The following is a 24873-nucleotide window of genomic DNA, read 5'->3' on the forward strand; positions in this document are numbered from 1 at the left end:
TTCAGCGATAACAAGAGGCACGATTAGGTCTTCTCAAAATTTTGTCACAGCAGGAAATTGGAGCATTGACTTAACAGCATTTCCACAGTCAGTATCTGAATTTTTTTCTTGTAAGATAGTCAGCAGGGAGTGAACTTATTAAGCTGGAAATTACATTTTTCGGTGGGGTTTTGTTTTGAGTGAAGTTTTTTGGGGGAGAGAAAGAAAAAAAGTTCTTCGAACTTCTGACAACTTTTTTTTCCCTCCCCAGCAGAAAAATTCCTTACCAGTCTGTCACAGGCCCCAGGGAGGTGAACTGCATGATCTAATTGGGCATTATCTCAGCCTTCTCCAATTTCTCTCTTGTCACACAGTCTGCTTTTTGACCTATGCCAAGAGAAACAACGTTGGCATGCATCCTTTTTGGCTTTGACAGAGCCTGTTTCTGCTCAGCTCTCTTCCATGAATTCTTTCTAGTTATGCCATCTCATCCATTCACTTTGCACTTGCACATTTAACACCATAATTACAACACACAAGATTAGACATCAGACTCACCTTTTCCCACCTAGTGCTGTTTGTTTCCTGTTCTTTGTACTCCCTTCAATAGGACCAGTGAAACTCAGCCAGTCCACTTTTTCTTAATGGTCAGGTTCATTTTTTATTGTTTCTTATTGAACCCAGCCATCTGCAAGGAACTACTTTGCTCAAGAACTTGGTCTCTTTCTCTGCTCACCAGTTGTCTGCCATCACCTGATAATTCTTCCCCATCTGTTGTTTGAAATGATTTCTAAATCATTTCTGTGAATGGTTCTTGGTCAGCTTGGTTGACTAGATGGAGTGGTCATGCACTCCATTTCTTTCCCTGTGGGTCTTCAGTCACTTTTAAAGTCAGGTCTTGGGTGACAATCCCGGAATTTTTAGAACAAAATAGTTTTCCATTAGCTCCCGCCACATTTTACTTACAAGTGCCTTGTTTCACAAATACTCTGGCTAATAAACCTCTCTGCTAGAACACCATCAGAAAACACACATCGAAGAGAGAAATTCCAAGGAAATTTAAGTTTTTTGTTGGATAGTACATTAACGGAAAATGCTTTCTGTGTGATGATTGAAATCATTATAGGCTGAGTTCAGCAACGCTACTGGAAACGCAGACCTGGTCCTTTGACACCACACAGAATGCTGAGAGCTCTGGACTTGATCCAGCAAAATATTTAAGCACATGAGCAGCTTAAGAAATAAAGTGCATCGTTAAATATCAAGCTAGATCAGGGCCAAAACATTTGGCATCTCACAGGATTGCTCCATAAAAGTGCTTTTAATTTTAAAGAAGGTCAATTTTTCATCAAAAAATATAGTAGGAATTACTAACTTCCTTTTTAGATTAAATTTCACATGGTTATCTAACGTAATATCATGCCTTTAGCCCTTCTCTCTGCAGGCAGTTATTTAGACGAAGGGTTTTTCTTATGTGTTGTCACTCAGTTACACCATGAAGCTCATTTCTTGCCGAGGTGTCAGCCTGGGAAGCCCCCTGCGGTTGTGACCAGTCTCAGCAGGTTCCAGCAAAGAAGGGAAGGTGGTCTGAAGGACAGAAATATGCAAAGACTCACTATTTACAAGAGGTATGTTGCAAAACAGTGTTTGTGGCAGGACGTCAAGGGGCCAGATGTGGAGGTCAGATACACATCCATAAGCCAGACTTGCTCTCTCTGTCAAGCAATTACTTGCACTGCAGTTAGCACAGGAGACCGTGAGATAAAGATCAGACATCTCTGTGCTAGCTACCAGCATGAACGCAGACTTACTGTCCCACAGACCTTCTGTCAAAATAACCACAGCAGAGACTGGGAGGGGAAACTGAGGCTTTACAACGGGCAGAGCAAGGAGCTTTCCTGTTTCTCGGTCCAGAAGCAGTTACTGGGGCTAGTGGTGGAGAAGACTACAAGATCTCTTCCTTCCCACTTAAAATACCACCTCACAGGTTTAATGGAGCTAGCACACGGCCCACCACGTTCTCTTCTGCCCACTGCCACCTTCACCAGTCTATCCCTGTACCTGGCCAGTGGGGACACTGGAAGCCTGTGGGGGCAGGGAGGTACGGCAGTATCTCCCAGAAGCAATAGGTCAAGAGGAAGTCAAGTCAAGCTAGATGGCCTTTTACAGAATCCTCCCTCTTGGGGCCATAAATAGCTCTTTCCTCTGTGACCCTCGGCCTCCCACAGTCCTTCCCCACCTCCACCCCCACCCCAGCACAGGCTGCTCCTTGCCCTCTGCAGATCATTGTCTCCCTGCTAATTGCCCTGTCTAGGAGGAACAGGTCAGCAGCTTCAGGTGAGAGCCAGAGAGAGCTGTTAATAGGTAAATGATAAAAAAAAAAAAGTTACAGAATGAACTTGTTTCTTGCCAGGACTTGCCTTGCAATTTGGCAACTGCAACTGTGCTGTTGCAAAAGGGCTCAAGTTCTTTTTGTCTCCTTGAACCAAAACTCTGACAGTAACGTTAAGCTCGAGCATGGGGCCTCAACCCCCAAAAGTGTGCATGCATGGGTGCACATGTGCGGGTCTTGCCAGCTCAGAGGCTGCCCTGATAGCTACACTATATGTCCATGTCTATGTTACTAAATAAAACAAAGCCTGGAAACAATGTGCCCCCCAGATCATCCATACTGTTTAATTAACAACAGGCTCCCTGGCAGGGAGATGGTTCAGTCTCTCAGGCAGTGCCTCGCCCCAATGTGCCACCAACCAGCCCCACTAGACAGCATGGACAAAACCTCCAGCACCATGCCAGCAGGCCTTGCACCCCTGGACACAGTTGCATGCTGCACCTCAGGGCCCCATCATGTAGTTTCCCGAGATGTAGTAGGGAGGTATGGCACTTGCCTGTGATGGCCTCTCTCAGTACCAGCCTGGTGCCACGTAGGTGCCATGGTGCTGCAGAACCAGCAGCCACAGCCATCCGCTGCTGCCTTTAAGTGCTACCAAACACACTGAGCTCACAGGAAAGCTCCTCTCAAAACCAAGCACAACACGAAAGAGAGACAAAGCCTTTGGACTGCTCCCTAACCAGCAGCCCCATCCCAGAGGAGACATTGCAGGAAGAAACCTCTGACGTTAGGAGACCTCAGAGCAGACTCATTCCCAGCCCCAGAATCAAGCATTGGCCAGAGGGCCCAAATTTCCCCCGTAAACACCACCGTGGGCCCTCTGTGCCAGCTGGCTCGTAGGAGATGCTGTGGGTCCTGCCCTGTTCTGGGCCATAGTCACTCCTGTTGCTGCCCCTTCCCAGGAGGAGGTGCTGCAGAGTGGCAGCCAGACTCCTCCGCTCCCCGCCTTTGTGAGCCTAACCCTGTGGGGTCTCGTATTCCTTTGAAACCCGAGTTGTGTTGATGGATATATTTGCTGGGTGCCTCCCGTCTCTCCTGGGCTCGGGCTGCCCTGTCTGGAGGTTCTGTGAGGGAGAGGGGTCTGGAGTTTAAGAGCGTTATTGTTACCGGAGGAAGGAATTTTCGGTCCTATAAATCAGAGGCAGGCAGCAGTAGGGCCAGCATACTTGGGCTGTGTGAACAAACTTCATTTCCTGGGAGACTGGTCTTCAATCACCCTCTGTCATACTCCACTGATCAGAGGTGGACATGAGAGGAGTTCATTAAGGTGGAAGAAAAATAATATAATAGGTCCTCCCCATGCATGCACTATTCCCGACCCCTGGGGGTGGCAAGACACCCCTTCCTTGTGCTGAGATCCAAAACACATACGCACACACACAGAGTCACTCATCCTGAATATGCTGGTATTCCTCTGCCTAAGCAAATTTCCTTCTAAAAATGGACACCTTGAACATAGTCCGAGTTTTTTTCTGGTTACTTTTCAGATGAACTCAGTTCCACTGTCTGTTGACTCGCTTTGTAATTCTCGGCTGCACTCTGCCGGAGAAGAATCAGGCCCAGCACTTGGTGCAAAAGGAATTGACAGTTTTTCGAGCAAAACAGAAAGCTCAAAGCTCTCCTTGTTGGTTTTGTTTCCTGGCTTTCTGATTGGATTTTTTTTTTTTTTTTTAGGGGGATAATCTCTTCTGTTTCTCTTTACCGTCCTTCAGCACTACTGATTTTGAGAATGATTGGAATTAGGAAAAGGGGCAAGAATGACAAGTAGGCAAAAATTAAAAAATTAAATACAGTGAATGAAAAGAGAAAATATTTTTAGTAACGGATATGGAAAAAAATTCCAAAGGGGAAAATTGTTTACAAGAAGTTTTGTGTTTTCAAGAACAAATCGTGAGCTGTCTTGCTGTATGGAAACACAGAAAAGAGCTCTAATAAGGCCCAAGGGACTGAGCTGGTGTCTGCTGTGGACTGGTGCAGTCGTGATACCAAGTGGAATAAAAGCTCTTCAGACTTCTGAGCTCGATTGGGCTGGTGGAATCCATTTGTATGTTTTTCACAGAAAGCATAAATGAAAGAAAGGCATAATTGATTGTTTTGACCACTTTGAAAACACTTTTCTTAGCAGTTCTTATGGTTATAAGATACAAATACAAACCAGAGAGTTTGGGCCCACAGGACTCAGGCAACTGATACAAGAGAAATTATGTTATTTTTGAGGTGCTGCCTGAGTCCAGCTTGAGGCTGGCGGACAGCTGGTGCTCTCCTGCTCCTATGTGGTAAATAGAGGCACCCAGGGTTTAGTGACCTCCTGCAGGCAGTTTGAATCAATGCCTAGTTATGCTGCTAGACTCAGCTCCTGAAGAAATTTGTGGTTCTGGCCGGGCAGACAAGGGAGCACATGCACTGCCACCCTGACAGTCCAGTGTCTCGACTCTCTGTTTGTGACATCTAGAAGCACCAAATCCACCTGGGAGGAAACAAGAGAAGGATTTTGCCTGAACTGAATCTGGGAACAGACAACCCTGGAGCCTGGAGAGTGCACTGTGGAGCAGGATCTGCTCACAACCCTGGCTTCAGATGGCAGCACCTCACCTTGCTCACCTTTGCACAGTTCTGCTGATGATGTTTGTGCACGTCCCAGCAGAGGTGGCCGTCTGCAGCAGAAACATTCCTTCAGCCTCTGCTGGCAAGGGAAACCCCAGAGACCCACACCTTCTGGGAAAAAAGCAGAAAGTTGCTGAGCTTACAGGGACTGAAGGATAGCCTGATTCAGTGCATCCTCTGTGAAGACCATACCAAGGAAATTCCTTTCCTTATGATCTCTTTTGAGAGACATGGTCTCCAAGGAAGGCAGCAAGGTACATCCACAGGCAGGTGAGCTATCCTAAGCAGCAGCAGAGTGCTGCTGGTTTGAGAGGCAGCTCTTATATTGGTGGGTATAAAATGAGTCATTTCTGCTTAATATCAAGAGGCCGAAGCTGGATGGTGAGGCAAAACAGAGCACTATTTAATCATCCCAGAAAATGTTGGAGGATATTCTCAGAAGGTTTCTTGTAGGGACACTTACTGCATAGAAAACATAGAACTGTCTGGTACCAATGTCTTCTCTAGAGAGCTAGATCAGACATTTCAGTGGCACTTGATGAATAGTTGGTGAAGGATTTCGCAGGCCTCCCAGATGAAAGAGGTTGTTGAAAAACAGGACTATGGGGTGACTTTTCCACCCTGGCTGTTCATCACCAGACAGGCTGTTTGCAAACCTGCCTTTTTATTTACTGTGTGAAATCTTTCTGAATGAACTTTTTACACTAATATCTGAAATGACAGCTGTGCTGTTGTTAATGGATATACATCTCTATTGGCTTCTGTGCTGTTTAGCATATCTGCATTAAAGAAAAGTTCACTGGGTTTGTTGAGAAGTGCCAGAGAACAAGGATGAATTAACTCCAAGCTCTGCTGGACTGAAAAGCTAAGGGAATAGAAAAACTGAGCTAAAAAGCTAAGGCCATCACTGCAGCAGAGGGCAGAGAACAGTGTGCAGTACTGGTGATGCACTGGGGCACACCAGCTGGGGTGAAGGGACTATGGCTGGAGAGATGCAAGGATGCCGTCAGAAAAAAGAAAGTATATGATTGAGGTGTACCCTATACCCAAACATAGCTATATGCCCCAGCCCACTCCCACTACATCAGAGCTCTGTTTGGGTCATTAGTGCTTGTTTTAATTTATTTAGCCAATTTTATCGCTGGAAACACACGGTGATTTACAACCTTTCCTGAGTGCACAGATTAATAAGCCTTCTCCTCACTTCCCCTAGAGACAATTAGCACGTAGCCATGATGGGAAATGACTATGAGGAGCACACAGGCAATATGCTGAGAGAGCTAGACATCAGGCTGAATTCTGCCTACAGACAAGGTCACTTGAAAGCCACCACCTGTGCTCAAATCCTCACCTGGAGAGAAAAGCCACCCCCATCACTGGGCAGAATGCATAGCAAAACGGACTGAACAGCTCCAGGGGCACATCTGTCTGAGGGTGCAGTTTGAATGCAGAGTCCTCTGGGAGCTAGCATCTGCTGGCCAGAAAGAGATAGACACCCCAGCCTCCTGCCTGTTATGCTATTGATTTTGTGTGTGCCCTCAAAGCCCCTTCTGCCTGCTTAGACTGCTCCTGCTCTTGGAGAGAAGTGTGGCTTCTTACTGTGTCTGATTTGGGGGCTGACCCTGCCTTAGGTGGAGGCTAGTCTAGACACCTCGCAGGGTGTCTTCCAACCTGAACTGTTCTGTGACTCTGAGACACTCTGCTCTTAACAGAACAGGACCCCAAGTTGTAACTCAGTCCCAGGAAGAGTTGTAGCAACTGTTCTTAAGGCTACAGACTTGACTGCCAGCTTCAGAAGGCTTTGCCATTAGAGGTGAAACATAACCAACAAGAGACTGAAAAAAAATATATCTGGTTATCTTCCTCTTCTTATTTTGGGTTTGTCTATTGTTTTCTTTTCCCAAGCCATCACAGTTTCTCCTTCCCTTCTTTTGTTTTGTGGCAGTGGCTTCTGCAGTACCAGTCAATGCCTGGCGGGAACTGGGCCCTGGGGTCTGGCCAGGGAAGGACTCCCTCTTTGTTGTGGGCTGGTATAGTGCTGTGGGGACCACACTGCCACTGGGGATTGTAGATCCTGCCAGCATACAAATACTGCGGATAGACAAACCAAGCACACAGTATGGAGGGGTAAATCCCTGACCATGGAGGTGTGTGCAGGGAAGAGGAGGGGTGAAGCGGCTTTTTTGAACGCCACCAAATCAAACCCCTGCTTCAGAGTGCTTCCCAGGAATGGCAGAGATTATTATGTGTGCCTGTGATACTTGATCCACCATCCCTCTTGCACTTCCAGGCAGCTCCCTCCCTGCAAGCACTAGTAAAGACTTGGATTTTAAAACAAGCACCAAGTATACAAACTCAGTCTTTCAAAATCTAAGGGAAGAGAGATGGCAAAAATGTGCTGACAATTTTCCCACATTTCCATGTAGGTTTTTTTTAGCTTACTGAAACTTTTTTCCTCCAGTTCTGAGAAGTCAAAAATACTTCTGTTCTTCAAAACAGAAAAAGATTCAGATTTAGAGAGAGAAAATTTGAGAAAATTTTATCAAAAAATTTAGCAAACTTGCAGTCCTTTTTATCTCCACAGGTATTTTTAAAATTATCCTTGCCAGATATGTTCTGATGAAGGTGGGCATGGTAAACCCCACTTTACAAGCAGGAAAATGGAGTCACATACAGACAAATCCAAGCATTGGGCTCCTGCCCCTCTGGGGCATCTTCTTTTTTATTGCTGAGTCCCATAATTAGTTACCCAGTGTGGTCTGATCTCTTTGTAAAGCTGGGGCTGTAAACGTGCTGTTAATAACCTAACTCTACTTCCATTCCTCTGCTGGCCCACACTCATCACCTTGCTAAAGGAGTGACACACACACACACACACACACACACACACACACACACACCCCGGGTAATTAGCTGAAAGACCCTTCACTTGCCCTGAAGCACCATGTAGGTGCTGCAGAGCTGTGAACACAGGAGTCACCAGAGACGACAGAGGAGCGTGTCCATCACTGTCACTGAGCAAAGCCCTTGGCTGCATCTGCCTGCTATCATGCTTTCCTCCTGAGCAGCTCAGTCTTGCTTCTCTCCTGAAACCCCATCTGTGAGCATCTCAGACTAAACCAGAAGCCCCAAAGAAGGTCTGGGTTTGACTTCTGTGAAAGCCCAGCAACTCCCTGGAGTTTGCTGGTCTCTTTATGCTTTCCTGTGCCCCAGGGCACCTGGTCATTGCCCATCAGCTCTGTGTGTGCCCACTGCCTTCCCAGCGGCTGCGGCTCAGAAGTCTTGTGGGGCATATGCCCACAGCAATGGTATAGTCTCTTGAACAACACTGCTGTGATTTTTCTCTCCATTCAGGTTTCAGCAACTGCACTGTCCGGGCAGATTGTCCATGGATCTCCATGGAGTTCATTGCCATGGGAGGGCCCATATGGATAACTGTAAGGACAGTTTCCAGTGTTCACTTCAAGACATCATTGAAGAATCCACTTTCTTTTCACTCAGGCAGAGCCTGTGCTCTCCTGGGACTGTCTCGTCAGCCAACAGCTCTTCCTTCTCATTGCTCAGGCCCAGGTTTGCTTCAACCCTGGTCTCCACAGATCCCCCTCTCCCTTCCCAGAGCAGCAATGAGGTCTGAGGTGGCAGCAGGACTACAGTGTGTTTCTCCAGCAGACAATGGGTCAGAGATGCTGAGGGGAGCGGCTTTTCGGGTGTAACCGTGCTGACTCTGTTGCCTTTCCCTCCTCTCTGAACCCAGCCCTGCTGATAGGCATTAGTGGGTGGGAGGCTGGCTCACTCCAGAGCGCCTTTGACATAAAGGGAGTTTTCACCCCACCTCTCCATCAATCAAAACTTAAACTTATTTGTGCTTATACGCTACTTCTTAAGTAGAGAAAATAAAAACTGGGTTTAGGAGAGTGCAAATATTTAACAATAAAAAAACCACATTAATTTACCCTTTTTCATTTCTACAGAAGGAACCTTAATGGAGTCACATGACTCTTATTCTAAGTGATAAACCACAGGTCATAAAGCACCACTTTATCACTCTGCACAAGCAGTATAAATAACAGCTATTACCCAACCTCACTCCATCTGATAAGCTCAGAGATTTTCTAATATACATTTCTGATTTTTTTAAATAATATTCATGATCATTTCCTCTTGAGCGTTATGAGTCTCTGGCTATGTGGCCCTTGAAACCAGGGCCTGCAAGCCCTTGTACCATCTCCCTGATTTATGGCCATGTTGGTTGGGACTGACGCCCTAATGAAATCTGTGACACTGCATTAATGGGGCTGTTTGTTACCACCGGAGTTCAGCGGCTGACTGTAGTCTCAGAGCTGTGCTCAGGAAGGCACACACAGAGTCTATAAAACCCACCCAGTGGGCAGCAAACCTACCCTACCTGCACACACTGTAGCATCACCCCACGCAGAAGCTGCCTGGCGAGGTCTGTGAAACCCATCAGGGATGCAGATAGCAGGTCATGGCTCTACACCACACACCGCAGCTACATGAACACAAGGAGTACACGACAAACCCAGGGTCTTCCCCAGGACCACAGCTCCACACACAGACACACATCTCTCAAGCGTGTAATTAATACCCAGCCCCCTGTGTGCAGTCATTCAGTTGCACAAGCCACAGCGAATGTGCACCATCAGATTACCCACTAACAAGCACGTGCGTACGGAGTGTAACTGACACACATCCCTTCTACCTGCAGGAGCTCTGCAGCCTCAACGTGATGTGCGGGCAAACAAAGATTGCCCCACACCTTTCCACCGTCCTGCCCAGGGCTGGTTTCCCTCTGGCTCCAGACCAAAGCCACAGGACAGCGTGCAAAACCTGCCTGTGGTGTGTGTGTGCTTCTGCAGCAACATTTTCCAGTGTGATCTACTCTTGTCGGCTGAGACATCTAAGTCAAATAGCCACCCAGTTCTCATCAAAACTAATGGCAGTTTGGAGGACGATTCATGTCCTCAGCTCAGAAAAACTGAGCCAGCATGTACGCAGCAAAGATCTCATGTATCCAGCGCACAATAAAACATATCTGCAAGACAGTTATTTTAATACCAATATGCCCTATATAGAGACACATTATCGTGAACTCAATCTTGAAGCTACCATGCTAAGTAGAGAGAACTCCAGCTTTCTGTAAGCAGGGTGGGTTGGTATCTCTCCTTGGGCTAAGTAATTACCCAGAATATTTTAACATACATACATGCTTGAGTATCTGGACCTATTATAGGCTGGTTGAAGCTGTTAGTCCCCTTTTTTTGCAATCAGCCACCATCAGCACACACTTACTCTTGAGTTTTATTTGTTCCTGTTTGTCTTTGTTTCATTTTTCCTTTTTTAAAATAGTTTAGGAAACAAATGCAAAAATTCGTGTTCGTGCAATGCAGGCTCCTATGCAACAGGAAATAAAAAAGCCAAAAGTGAATATTTAGCCTTAATTCTGCCCTGGGGTGAAACTCTGTCAGCTGCTATAACCATATATTACCTATCAAATAATGCAACACAGTAGAAACTTTTTTCCACGTTAGGTACATACAAGGAAGAATCTTTACTTGTGTGCTTCATTTTACAACTTTTAATGCAGGCTGGTTATTCATTGAACTAAAAGCCTCCTTCAGAAACATTTTGGTGTGAAAAGTGGCAATACTAAGGAATATTTTGTTGTGTCTGTGAAATTCAGTGCCCTTTTTTCAGGATTGCTTTCATAGTATTTTCAATAGTCAAAATGGCTTACCAAGAAATCAGGGATTTGACCAATTCACATCTGCTGGAAGTATTAAATAATTACAAATAATAAAGCATTGAGCTTAAAAATGACAATTTAAAATCAGTAATATTGATATGGCTGAGTTTCATTTATCCTGGAAAGGAAACAGCTTTGACAAGACCATATTTTTTAATAAAATGAGTGTGGTATTTTTCTATCAGGTCTCTAATTCTAGACTCATAAAAATGTGGTATATCTTTATTGATAGACTTTAGCTGGTGAATTCTCTTCTCTACAGCATATATATGTTAATGATTTTCTTAGCACTGACATACAATATGTTTAACCAGACGATTTTTCCTTTCACTCAGAGTTACTTCTCTGAGCAGTAATTTAGTGGGCAGTTCTCAAATGACAACTCTGAGAAATACACACACCACGTCTTGTTAAGAGTGTATTTTAATGATGCCTTGCTTGACCATGTTTCTTTTTTGTAGAATTGTAAATAATTCCTACTCTTCTTGTGATCTGTAGCTAGAGGGACACGAGACTGGAGGAGGCCAACTATGCAATCAAGTCCAGTGCATTTGCAATCAGTTTGCAGCAGGTGTTTGGTCTGAAAGAAACCACAATACCCCTCCCTGTGCCACAAACCACAGAAGATTTCCCCAAATCCTGAACCAAGCCTACTTGTGCTCAAAAAACACACAAAAACACCCTTTAAAATAGTAATAGCGAATCACAGGAAAAGAGCAGAAGATATCTGGAGCCAGAGCATCACCCACTGCTGGGAGCTGCATGGGCAAGGGAGTGTGGTAAGTGAATAGTCACAGCTGATCTCAGCGCATTGCAAATGTAACTCTAGTCAGGCAGTAGATGTGCTCTCTTTAATGATATTACTGAACAGATTACATAAATGAGTGAGAATTTATGTACAGAATTTGCATGTGTTTGCAACTGATCTGAAACTTATAAATACGTTTCTGTATTTACATGCACAAGTAAATTAATATTGATTTCCAACCAGCAAGCACCACCAAAATGGCATTCAAGTGCATGTTTCCAGGTGCAAAGTATTTAGCTGGAGAGCAAAGCAAGTGAATTTGCAATGAGAACAGTGAAACTGTGGATGCAGTTCTGGAAAGAATGATTTGCATTGTTTGTGTTGCAGCAGCGCTGGCAGGTTGCAGACACCGTGGGGCTCTCCTGTGCAAGGCACTCCACGATCGTATTGTAAAAGAGCTCCCCCTCAGCATGTGCTAGTGAGACAAGTGCCTCAGCACAACAGCACAGGTCTAATTCCCAAGTGGGTGCTCATTCCCTGCCCAAAGAGCTTTATTATATTGGGTGCACAGCTCAACTAAATGGGTAAGCCATTAAAGATTTACAAGCCATTGACACTAGCTAGCTCAGGGACATTGTGGCTACTGCAAGTACCAAGCCTGCTCCTGCATTGCTTCATTTTCAAACCCCTGCACTTCATTACCTCCCTGGATAGCTGCCATCTGCATACACTCAGCACCCCTGCTCCCCAGCTTCTCACTCCCTAAGCCTTAACATATCCACGCACTCCCCAGAGAGCACCCTCTCCCTGACTACCCACATTCCTGAGCCTGTATCCACTCCTTTCCTTACCTTCCTACGTACCTTCTCACCTTTCCCAGAGCCGGGCTGCTACCCAGGGCACAGACACTGAGGTTCCAAGGCGCCATCCCTCACTGTCCTGCTGCGTTCCCAGTCTGGGAGTGAGCGTTTTGGGACAGGGCTGGAGAGGGCAGGGGGAAGAGGAGCTGTTGGGCCTGTGTAAGTCAAGTCGAAACCCCTCTCCTCTTCACCAGAGAAGGCAATTACTTTACCAAAGCTTTGGTTTTTAACCAAGGTTTTACAATCGCATCTCTCCGTATTTGGTGTCGTGTCCCCCCCCCCCCCCCCCCCCGCCTCCCTGAAACTCCTCCTGATGTTTGGATGTTTGGTGCATTTTTCTTGGGTATGCTTTTGTTGGGTTAGGGTTGTTTTGTTGTTATTGTTGCTTGCAGCCACTGGAGAGTTCCCCTTTCTCTGGTTAATGGCCCATTAACTAGCTCTCTCCAGGCAGGGGTAGGGCCTGGGAATTGCTGAGTTCTGGAAAATCCTTACCATCAAGGAACCTTTTGCCAGCAACAAAATCCTCTTTTCAGAGGGGGCTCTGTGAAATGGGGCGGCGAGGGGGGACAGCCCCTGGGCGGGAGGGATGGGGACAGAGTGCCCAGGAGCTTGGGGCACAGGCGTCGTTGCTGTTTCTTGAAAAAAGGCGCTGGCTGTGGGGAAGAGGGGGGAGAGGAGACAGGAGCCGGATTGTTAGAGGATTCAATGAGCTGTGCCCAATGTATTCGAAAGGTGCTTAAGACAGCCAAAGCTCCTCACCAAACACACACCGCTGCGAAACAGCACAGCACGCATCCATCCGCTGCAGAGAGGCAGCCAGCTCCCCCTACCCCACGCACGAGCAGCATCCCCTCGGCCCCTGCCCCACACCAGCGCGGCATGGCCAAGGTGGCAATGCTCCCACCCAGGCGCACCTGGACCTCTGACCACTGCAAAGCATCCCTGGCACGTGCAGATGTGCCCCCCACACAGGCACCCCATGCCAGGGACAAAGAGGTGCCCAGCTCAGACCCTTCCCCTTCCTCCTATCTCCTCCTTCCCAGCTGCACCTTTCCAGGTAGAAAATGATTCGCAGCTTTACGTTGTCTCATTCAAGCAAACCCCATGGCCAGGCCAGAGCGGAGATGCAGGGTTTTCCATAGACCTAAAAAAGGGAGGACAAAGCAAGTCTTGGGATCAGCAGGACTAGTGAAACTTGGTTTCTGATGGCTTTGTGTTATGATTCCTTTGCCCTCCTTCCATCACCACTGCAATAACCACAGCGGACAACCTCTCCTCCAGTGCCTCCCATTGCCGCAGAGAAACCCTCAGTTTATGTGCTGTCGCTGGCTCCAAGCCATGTGCTGTTTGGCCACTGGGCATGGAGGTGTTGGCTGGCCAGCAGAGAAAACAAGCAGAGTAGTCCGTTGTTGGCACTAATGTGAACCTCTCTTCTTTAACCCATCATTAATTTTGACATGATTTTCAGGTGCAGAATAGTTTGGTGGGGTCTGTCCTTGTGTCAAGTACGGTTGACATTGACAGGTAGGTTAAACATTGTGGTGAGGAAGGGGACAAATGACAGACAGTGCAATTGCCTCGGCTGGGTTACCTGAGCTTAAACTTACAAAAAGGTGACGGTTTCAGTTTCATTGGTGTCAAAATGTATCCTCATCTGCATCTGCAGAACCCAGACTCAGGCTCATGACCATAAGCAATCAGCTTGCCACAGTTTAGTCAGGTAGCTCCCATCAGCGAAGCTGCAGAGATCACTTTTCTTGGGGGTCCTGTGGCCCAGCTCCACTGCAAAGGTGAATTGTCTTCACCCATGAGAGTTGGGCCCCTCTGGGCCTTCTGAAATATCATGGGGCAATCAAAAATGAACCCACACCCAGAGTCACTCACTGTGGCTCAGTACACAGGCCTACCAGGTGATGCCACCCAGGCTATGTGGAAAACAGCAGTGTCAGCGTACCTCCTGCCAGTTTCCACACTCAACCAACCCATCCCAAACACTGCAAACACATGGAGCCATGATCATCATTTCTGGTACCATATAGATACCTACCTGTAGCACCTCCCAGCGTAGGAAATATTTACTCTCTCAACACTGCTGTGATAATCTGGTACTATGCCCTGTGGACCAAGATTAGAAAAAGGAGAGGGACCAGGGCTGAGATAGGTCCTAAGGCCATGTGTAAGAAGTCTGTATCAAAAAAGAGGCATGAAGCCTAAACCTGGATCTCCATATCTTCTGAAGCAATCCTTAGACTGCCTGCACACACCAGAGTACACGTGTGTGACACACTGCAGTTGTGCTGGCTCTGGCACTGAGGGGTACATAGCTGTGTTCATCTGGAGCACAGAAAAGCCAGGTGCCTGATGCTGCTTTTACAAGGGATGGTGATATCAAAACTGCAGCCCTTCTTCAGCTGGAAGTGACTACCACTTACAGCCATAGACATACACCCCCAGCACCCTCCTAAGGTAGTTCCCATACAGCACAAGGGGTACATGGTGCTGCACAGAAGGCACCCTACAGCAGGACCTGGCGCTACCCACACGTGCAAGTTAGACCCACACATGGGTGTCTGCACAGAGCATGCTGCAGCCGTGTGCAGCTGGTGCAGCATGCCCATGCCAAGTGAGAGCCACAGCAGAGATGTCCAGAACTTGATGCCACATGGGCAGTGACACCGTGGCAACACTTACCACCACTTGCTGCTCTGGGGTCACCTACCCCTGTGGCCATAGTCCCAGCATGGCCAGCCACCTTGCTAAGGGGCATTTTGGGCCTGTATGGTACTATCTCACCTACAGATTTCCACAGCTGATAAAAGCAACAGTTTCTTACCTTCCATTTTTTGTACCTCTTAAAGTTCATCACAAATGAAGCAATCATGATTACCCCCATTTTAAAGGCAGGGAAACTGTGGCACTGTGTGATAGATGACCCAGTGTCTCCCAACCGACTGGTGACAGGGACCACAGAGACACCCAAGTTCCCTAAATTTCAATCCAGTGTGCAGGGACTGGATTATCATGTGGACAGTATTCACGGTGTGATGACCACACTGGTTTCGGTGGCAGCTTGTAAGAACAGCTTTAGACCAGGGGTGGTCTAGGACTTGAGGGTGGCAGGGCAGGAAGGACACATTCCCTGACAAGCTTTTGCCTCAGAGAAAGACCTGAAAAAAAAGTTCAGCTCAAGGTCCTGGTGAAAAGGATGGCTGCAGGGCCACCCGCACCGCTCTCTAGTCGCTCCCAAGCAGTGAACTCATCTGGCTGAAGTTCTGGGGAAAGTGAAAAAAGAATACATATGTGGAGACAGAAACTAGCCCCACCGACCACTCACAGTGTTTGACATTAAAAAGTGCTGACAGCAGAGAGGGAGGAAAGGAATGGACGAAGGGCCACTTTCATCTCATGACAGTCTCCTGCCAGCCCGAGCCATTGCGTCTCCCTCTCGCCCCCCCTCCTGGCCCCTTGCTTTCCTAGGCATTTTATTAAATAGGGTCACAGTCCGCATTAGAGTCCCTCCCACGGCCCTGGCAAAATGAAAACACTTGCCCATCCCCATGACCCCCACTCTCCCAGATCTCCGGCTCCTTTGCCATTTCCCCCTGCTCCAGAACTGAGATTTTCACCCCACTACAACCTTGAAGTTTCATAGCCAAACATCAAGGCAAAGGGCTCCAGGGAGGGGGAAGGTCTCCCCCATTTTTTTCCTTTTACATTAATTATCTCATTTAGTTGAAAGAAAAGTCCAAAAATTGACTTTCCCTTGGCAATTTATGATGCTGGAGCAGTAATTTATGGCTCGATACAACTTTATTTTGCTCCTTCTTTACACACACACAGAGATACGCACATACATACATACACTTAAGGAGACACTAACCTGAATTTATCACACTAAGTACCTGCCTGCTAAAAGTAAAGGACAACATAATTTACAAGGCAGGATGGGGAGGGGTTCATATGTGGGGGGAAACATTTAGAAGAGTTAATGTTTGAAAGTTGGTCTTTGAAGGCAGGAGGCTCCTCTAGATAGAAAGAGAAAACCTAACTAATTAAAACTGATGTATCAGTTTCAGAAGAAGAATGTGCTGGTAATGAAACTGTGCATGGGCAAAGATGACAGGCGGACAGGCTAGCTGCAACAGCTTAGACAATCTCCAGGGAGAAGGTCCCGATTTCAGCATCAGACCAACAGGATCTGAGACCTAATTCACCTGGGCAGTAGCCAAAACCTCCTGTCAAAGTGGCTGGTCTGATGCAGGACACACAACTTGGGTGCAGAAGCAAATATGGGTCACCGGTAGGGTTTGAGTGATGGCCATGGCATGCCAGCAATGTGACCTGCTGCCGCTCTGGTTGGAGGAGGAGGGAGGGGATCTTGTGCTGCAGATGTGCCGCTAGTTGTTTCAGTGGCAACCAAGCACTGTGGATGGCCAAAGGAGAGGACTTGCCTGCCCCAAAATGGCGACCAACACGGCAGGCAACAAAAGGGAAAGAACAGAGGGCACAGAGAGAAGTAAGTGATGGGTCCAAGGCCACCCTGCAAGCCAGCTGCAGAGCCACAGTTATGGCCAGCATTCATGCCTCTGCCAGCCAGCACCAGGAGCCTCCTTTTGTCATGCTGGGGAAGGGTTGTGAGAGAAACCCCAAATCTTGACCTGGCAGGTAATCCCACACGTTATCCCACTCCACCAGTGAGACCATCAGCAGAAATAGTTCATCCCAGGCCTTGCCATGAGATGAGCAGCTGTGCAAGGCATGGGCAAGCCAGTGGCTTTGCATGGCATGGCTGGGGCACTGGCATTAAGGCTTTCGTTGGGCATCACAAATCATGTGAAAGAGGGTTTAGGGCACACCTGTCTTGATGATGCCTGCATATGTGAATTGATGGGTGCCCACCTATGAATGAAGGCTCACCTTTCCCATATGCTGCTTTGGCTGAGACCTCCCATGTTGCCACACTTGCATCTTTCGAGGTTGTACCACCTCCAGGGAAAATGAGAAGGGGAGACCAAATGGGACCATCCCAGCTTTATCTCTGCATTTTCCAGTGTACCTCCCTGAAATGTCCTCTTCCCACCTAGGGATACATGTGGGGGCTCCCCTAGTGCCTTCCCCAGCCAGCCCTCTTCTCCAAACCTCTGTGACTGATGTGCAGGGGAGAGGTCCCTCCACACGCTGTATCCAGGAAGATGACAGCAGTGAGCAATTAAGTATGCTGAGATGAGAAACATGTGCAAAGCATCTCAACTGCTAGTTGCTTTTCTTCTGCGCACACAAACTTCCCTAACTTCACAAGGCATCTCTGTCTTCCAGCTAGGAATCTGAGCCATAGGACTCATCCAATGACTTGGACGTAGGTCACATAGCAAGAAAATGCCATTAAATCTGTCAGCTGAGTGCCAGGTGAGCCCTGTGCAGCCAGAAAATTCTTCCATTCCAGGGGACCTGCACTTGATTTGGTTGGGCACCGACTTTAACCCCTATTCCACTGCCTTTGTACAGGACCACATACATGTTTTCCTCTGTATCACAGAATTCTGTTGCCCTTACAACCCCCAAATCCTTAACACTATTAGGACGGGAGGTAAGTATGAGTATGGAGGAAGGAGGCAAGAAATGACCTTTTGTTAAAAAAAAAAAGGAATCATAAAAGCAATTTGAGAAATGCTCATTACCCAAATGCAGATTCTTTCCAAGATGTGCCTTGCTGAAAACTGTGGTCAAGATGCGAGTGTCTGATGGGGCTCTGCACTGGGCAGAAGTACACCAGACAATAGCCCCTGCTTGTCAATCCACTCAGCAAATTTCTAGAGCCAACCAACAAAAGCCCCAGAAGGTGATTTGTATGTAAACACAGAACACCTGCTCCCTTTGGTAGGGAAGTTGTTCTTTTTCTTACTGCTTTCCCTGTAGACATCAGCTTGTTCACAAATCTTACAGCAATCCACAGCCATGGCATTAAACAGGTGAGGAAAATAAGGTTTTTTTCCTTATTGATTTAGGGACGGTTTCATTTGTAAGCGAAAGGGCAGCTGTCAATAGACTGCATGATCCAAGGCACCAATCCAGAGAAATTTTAAGCATGTGAGCGCTTGGGAGCAAGCATGGAATTCAGGGCTGTTGAATCAGGGCCAGCAGCCTAAACTGGGCTTTATTTCATGTTGCATCATAACTCTATTGTGCAAATGAGAGGGAAGTATTATTACATGGGAGGATGGAAGGGGAAGAAGAAAACATGTCTATTTCTTGTCCAATACTGTTAGCAATATATTTATAAAAACAAAACAAGACTAATCTTCACTCCTCTGTGGTTCTCAGGGAGCCCTGTCTACATTGTCTGTTTTGTTTAGATGGCGCATGCTTCATGACAGAGATTATCTGTATTTTGTGTCTTGTAAAGCACTGGGCACTTTTATGTAATAGTAATAATCTATAAAATACACACACACAAAAAAAAGGATCAGAGCAAGCAAGCGATGTTGCAGAATTGTTTCTGCCTGAAAAGAGCAGCAAAAATCCAGTTAAAAATGGCTATGTTTACTTTGATAATAAAATATGTGTGTGTGTGTGTGAGTGATTGTGCATGCACATGCAGAGATATATACATGTGCATACAGTAGGGAAAGAGAGTCAAGGAGGGAATAAGTCCATCAGATCTAAAAGTATGTGGCACCTCGGCATCATGCAAAGTACCCTGGGTGCAATCAAAGCCTTCTGACACTCCGAGCGACTCAGTGGAAGTGTGCAGGATATTAAGAGTGACAAGCCATCAGGACTGCAATATCGGACCAGTAGGGAAGGAAAACTGAAGCAGGGTGTCAGCTCAAATTGTCGTTATCCCCGTTCAGGAAACTGCATCAGGCAGGGCAATGCAAAGTAGTGGCAGGAAGAAAGGAGGTCGGGACATCTGGGGACTAATCCCCCATCCCCCAGGGATGCTGCACCCATTCAGGTCCTGGAAGCGACCGACCTCTGCATCACTCCCGGTCCTGCTTTTGTCATCTTGAACATGGGGGTGACCATTTGCCCTGCTCCCAGGCTGCTTGGAGCAGAGGAGCGAGGGGGCAGATGCAGCCCCCTGCCCAGGGAAGGGTGTCAAGCAGCGGGAGGAACTGTGCGGTGTGGTGGGAGCGCGCGGCACAGGGCAACGCCAGGGGTGGAGGGGAGAAAGGGAGGGTAGGGAGGGGAAGGCCTATAATCCCCTCGGTAAATCCATGCCTGAACTATAAAAGGATAATCCATGTGCAACCCTGGCCCCACTTATAGGATTTAGCTCTTAGTGTGGAATACTAATATTTGGCTGTTTGTTTACCCCTGTGAACTAATTTGGCAGATTCTTATGATTCTCACAGGGAGAATTTATTTCGATTTTGATATTACTCAAAGCCTTGGGTCCTGGAGTCATAGGATTATATGCAAAGCTCTGAGCAGACTTTTTTAATCCTTTTTCTTAAGAAATAACTATTTGTTGTGGATGCAGCAAAAAGCTTAAAAGCTGGCCTGCTGTTCCACAACACAATGGCATCAGAAAAGAAGCCACTTGCTAATTCCTTTTTTTTTTTAACATGGTGATTTTTAAGCCAGTTTTGCAACTGTGAAAGGTGAATGGGGATCAAGCCCATGATTTTTGAAGAGTCGGCACAGTCAAGCCAGGCTCTGCTTGTACATTCACACTGGCTTGGTGAGCTTCAGTGCCCGGTTGCCTGCTCCTAACCCAGTGGCATTGCCTTGGGAGAGCAGTATCACAGGCAGAAATGAGATCATTCCAGCTAAAATAATATGCAGAGTTCGGGGAAAAAGAAGGCACAGGAAGAAAAAGGGCACGTGTTACGATCAGGAATTCAGCCTTCAATTAAATAGTAACTTTCTAATCTTGGGTAATGCAGAGAATGGCTCGAAAATGTGACACATGCACCCCCTCTAAAACAGAAAGCCAGTACAAGAATCCCAGCTATGTTATTTTTATAATCTTGCTGGTTTGAGGGCTTGCTCTTTGATTTTTGAACAGTTAAAGTTGTTAATACTAAGGAAGAGGTGTCCTTTTTTTAAATGCAAAAAGCAGCTTTTGTTGCAAAGTGTAAAGAAATGGAAGGAAAATGGCAGTTCTCTCTAAATGTATTTGTGGTTGTTCCTCTCCCAGTGTCCTGAAAGAAATTAAAGGTTGCAAACGTAATCACAACTAGGAGCAGGGCAAGTCAGGATATTTGCTGAAGATTTGACTCTCGTTTTAGGAAAATATTGAATTTTAATTCTGTGCCCAAGATAATTTCTTCTGAGATGATTTAAGCACATGCCTAAAGTGGAATAACTGTAGAAGGGCTTCACCAAATCAGAGCCTTGAGGAGAAAACTGGAAGTAAAATAACAAAATTTATCATGATTTAAAAAATTCTCTCCCTTAGTAAAAACTGAGGCAATGCCTAAAAAACCCAAACCTTCATAAATCAGGCAAACAAGACAGGCAGATGAGAATCATATTGGACAGTGGAAATGAGGCAAAAATAATTTAAATTATTCACACATTTTGAAACTTTACAGGACTGAGAAGAGAGGGTGAAATCTTGGTGAATAAATGAGGGACACAAGCAAAATTTGTGCCTAGCAGTTTAAGCTAGAAACACTAGGTACAGATCCTAGGAGTCCAACAGCAGAAAGTTTTTAGAGGTTGCGTGTGCATCATTGGTACCTGCTTTATTTTCCTCCTTTTCAGATCCTGCTGTGACTGGCTCTCTTGTACAATTTCAGCTTCTCGGGCTGCCTCATTCCCAGAGCCGACCGGAGAACAAACTCCCATCGGGGCCGATTTGCTCGCTGCCTCAGCCAGGCTCTGCGATGGAGCGCAGAGAGGGGATGCTCGGGCACTCCGCAACATGTCCTGTAATTCCCACCAATACACTGTAAATCTACGTGTGCTTAAATACACAGATCTGTTGTCATTTTTACCCCTCACTCAAATGCTGACAGCCAGTTCCGTCTCTGGTAATTGCTGTTAATAATTAATCTGAAATGATACAGAGATTGGGAAAACATCTTTTAGATGAGTGATATTTTCCCAAATTTGTTCCAAAGACAATGGGAAGGGAAACAATGTATTCATACAGACAAAGGGGAGGGAGGGTTTGGCTGTCTGATTTTCCAGGGGTTTGGACTTATTTCTGTTTCCTCCTCTTTCCGTCTCAGCTTGTTTTCTGGTGACAGGATTGAAGAGCCCCAAACATTACCCAAAACAGGGGGAAAACATACTTCACCAAGGATTTGAAGGGAGCCATTTGTTTAGTTTATTAAAAAGATCAAGAGGTGACTTACTTCCCGCATATAAATTTCTTCCTAGGGAAGAAATACCAGGTACTAAAAAACTCTTTAATCTGCCAGAGAAAGCCGTAACAAGAGCCAATGGATAAATGCTGAAGCCAGACAAGTCCCAATTAAAAATAAAATACTGGACCTTTTTAATTTTGTTTTACTTCATCTGAGGAAATCAGAGTGATTAACCATTAGAGCAGCCTGTTATGGGAAGCATTGGCGTCTCCCTTTCTCAACATTTTCAGCTCAAGACTCGTATTCTTTCAGGAAGAAAGTTATTGTGTTCAATAGAGGGGTAACAGGGGGACAATCTCCAGCCCGTGTTACACCGGCAATCCAATAAAATAATCGGAAAATGTTTTGTGAGCTTAAACTGAATGAACAACTTTGCATCCCTCAGCTTATTTTAAACAGGGCTTATTTTTAAACAATCAGGAAAGTGAGAATAAAAACCCTTGACAACTGAACAATTATTACAGGAGAAAAAAAAGGTGAAAATTTTGTAGCAGCAAGGAGGGTTCGGGAGCAAAAACAATGCCAGGATCCAAGACAGAGTGAGGCAGCAGGCTCACTGCTGGTCGGGGCCAGCAGGGCTCTCCCCCAGCACTGCAAGCCTTTGGGGAAGGAGCTGCTCAGGCTCCATGGAGAATCCTGCCTTGCTGATTTCCAGCTGAGCAGCTTTCCACACTCAACGGCCGTCCCTGCTGCTTTCATGCAGGGCTGTACTCTAGCTCAGAAGAGAGAGGTTCTGTTTAGATAGCCCCCAATCCTAGCTTTACCTCATCCCTTCCAGCAGAGTCACTGTAATTAAGATTTGTTAAGGTTTGGAAGAAATCTCATTAATCAGATAAGATCTGAACTTTATTTTCTTTTTAAAGACCCAATTTGATCTCTCTTGCTTGTGGTAATTGCTCTCCTCTTCTGACATGGAAATTCATTTTCCAGGCACATAAAACACAATAGATTTCCATTGTCAACAGCCGCAACCCCAGGAGAGTTTAAAATATTCCTCCAAAGGCTAAGAAGAGTGTTGGGAGCAAATCCAGACACAGGCAGGGAGAGGGATCATGAGACGGGGTGCTGTCAGAGAGAGGTGGTGTGGGAGAAAGGGGTTTGTACAGTCCCAAAAAGGAGCAGGGGTGCACCAGGGGAAGGGAGGGCAGCAGGACCTCCATCGTGACCCTCAGTACATAGGGTTGAGCTGGCAGGCCCTACCAAGGGACCCTGCACAGAGAGGAGAAAAGTTGTTACCACTCCTGGTCCCTGACCTGGGGGAGGCCGGGGGGGGGGGGGGGGGGCGGGGAAGTGTCCTTCTCCCGAGTTTATCAGAAACCAGCACTTCAAAGAACGATCAGAAAAGCTCCTGGATGGCTGACATTTCACATGAGGCAGCACCAACACCAGGATAAATGACACAGTATGAAATACACTCCACCACATCAAATCCTGTCCATCAGCAGGATTCCTGGTTTCCAAATGTCAGGTGTAGAATGGGAACTCCTTGGGAACATCTGAATTAGAGGGCGGGTCCCTTCCCCACTGCCTGCTCCCCAGCTCTGCTCAGCCCCCAGCATGCTTCAGTGGGCTCTGCCTCCCAATCCGACCCACCAGCATGGCACCACGCTGAGCCCAGGCAGTCAAGCGCAGGTGCCAGGCCGGGACATGTGCATGGATAAGGCATGCAGTCCCAGGACAGGACTGGGTGTAGATGTAGCACCTCTCACCCCAGGGACTGCAGTCCCCAGGAGGGACAGGACAGGAGCACGTGGCATTCCCCTGCCCATCCTTCAGCCTCGACCCATCATGTCAGCCCAATGAGTGGACACCAAGCCAGGCGCTGGGCTCACTGTCTTCCCCCTGCTCAGGCCCTGTGCCCTGCCACCCCACTGGCACACAGGTCCCCCCAGCCCGTACCCTGCTCCTTAAACCACCCCATCCCTAATTTTGACCTTGACCAGGAGAGCCTGAGCCCCAGTTGCACCAAGAGGCCAGTGGCTACAAGCAGCCTCCACTGTCCTGAACTGTCACAGGGAGAATAAAGCTGAGCTGCAGTTTTCCAACACTTCCAGGGGACCACACGATCCTGCAGCGGCAGCAGCTTTCGTCACAGCTCAGCCCGGCCACCTTCCGGAGATGCTGAAACTTCAGGGGAGCAGACAGAGATGGAAACCGCTACTGGGTGCTTTGTGGCCTTGCTGGCCAGCAAGGCTGGCTGTGGGTGACCAGGGTGGCCAAAGCAGTGAGAGTCGCCCGCACCGCCAGCCACGGGGAGACAGAGACCAGGCACGGCTGGTGCACGCAGAGGTGCTAATAGAGACCTAGGGTGAACTTCCTGGCCCTGCCTGCCTCTCTCCCTCTCTTTGCAGAGAGAATCTGCAAACATATTAATCTCATCTCACACACAAACCCTCCGTCCTGATCCCAGAATCCATATATTAGGAGATTTACATAAATTACCAGCTATCAATAGGGCACATGAGGTGCAGGGGCTGAAAGCCAGCACCCTTGCCAAGAAAACAGTACAAGAGGATTGGAAAGGAAGGGAAGGGAGGGGGCTGCAGAGATGGGCTGGGAGCACAGTGTTGGTGAGCAGAGGTCTGGGATGGTGGTAGCTGGCTGTGCCGTCTCGGTCTCTGAGTCACTTGCCGCAGCCAAGCAGCCCTCCCTGCCCTCCACTGCTTGCTCGCCTCAGTGGGTGCTGGGGAGCACCTGCTGGGCCCAAGCCCATGGCCTGGATGTGGTGGTAGGTACATAACTAGCAGGGAAAAGGGGACGGGCTCTCCACAGCACTGCCTTGCTTTATTTGGGGCTTTGTATTTGCAGTCTGGGTCAGAGCTCACCTTAGCCTCTGGCATCCCCAAGCCTCAGGAGCTCTGGGGAATGAGAGCTGTGTGGCTCCACCGGCGAGTTCAACAGATCCTTGACTCCCTCTCATTTCTCCCCAAGGGGCTTTGCCTCTGCTGGGAGAGGAGAAAGGCACAAGCTAGGCCACCAAGTGCACCACCTGGCCAGAGGCACGATGCTCTCCATCTTGTGCACTGAAAAGGGCATTCAAGCATCTCTGAGCCATGAGAAACACAGGCGATGCTTGGTGAGGCTTGTGAGAGCCATGCACAGAGCCCTGGCATGCAGATGCAGAGAAAACCACCAAAACAGACCCCCTTCCAATGTGTTTCCCTGGACAGACCTGCTCTGAGAGGGGGCTGATGGCCAAGCATAAG

Source organism: Buteo buteo, chromosome 4, assembly GCF_964188355.1.
Source record: "Buteo buteo chromosome 4, bButBut1.hap1.1, whole genome shotgun sequence".
Lineage (NCBI taxonomy): Eukaryota > Metazoa > Chordata > Aves > Accipitriformes > Accipitridae > Buteo > Buteo buteo.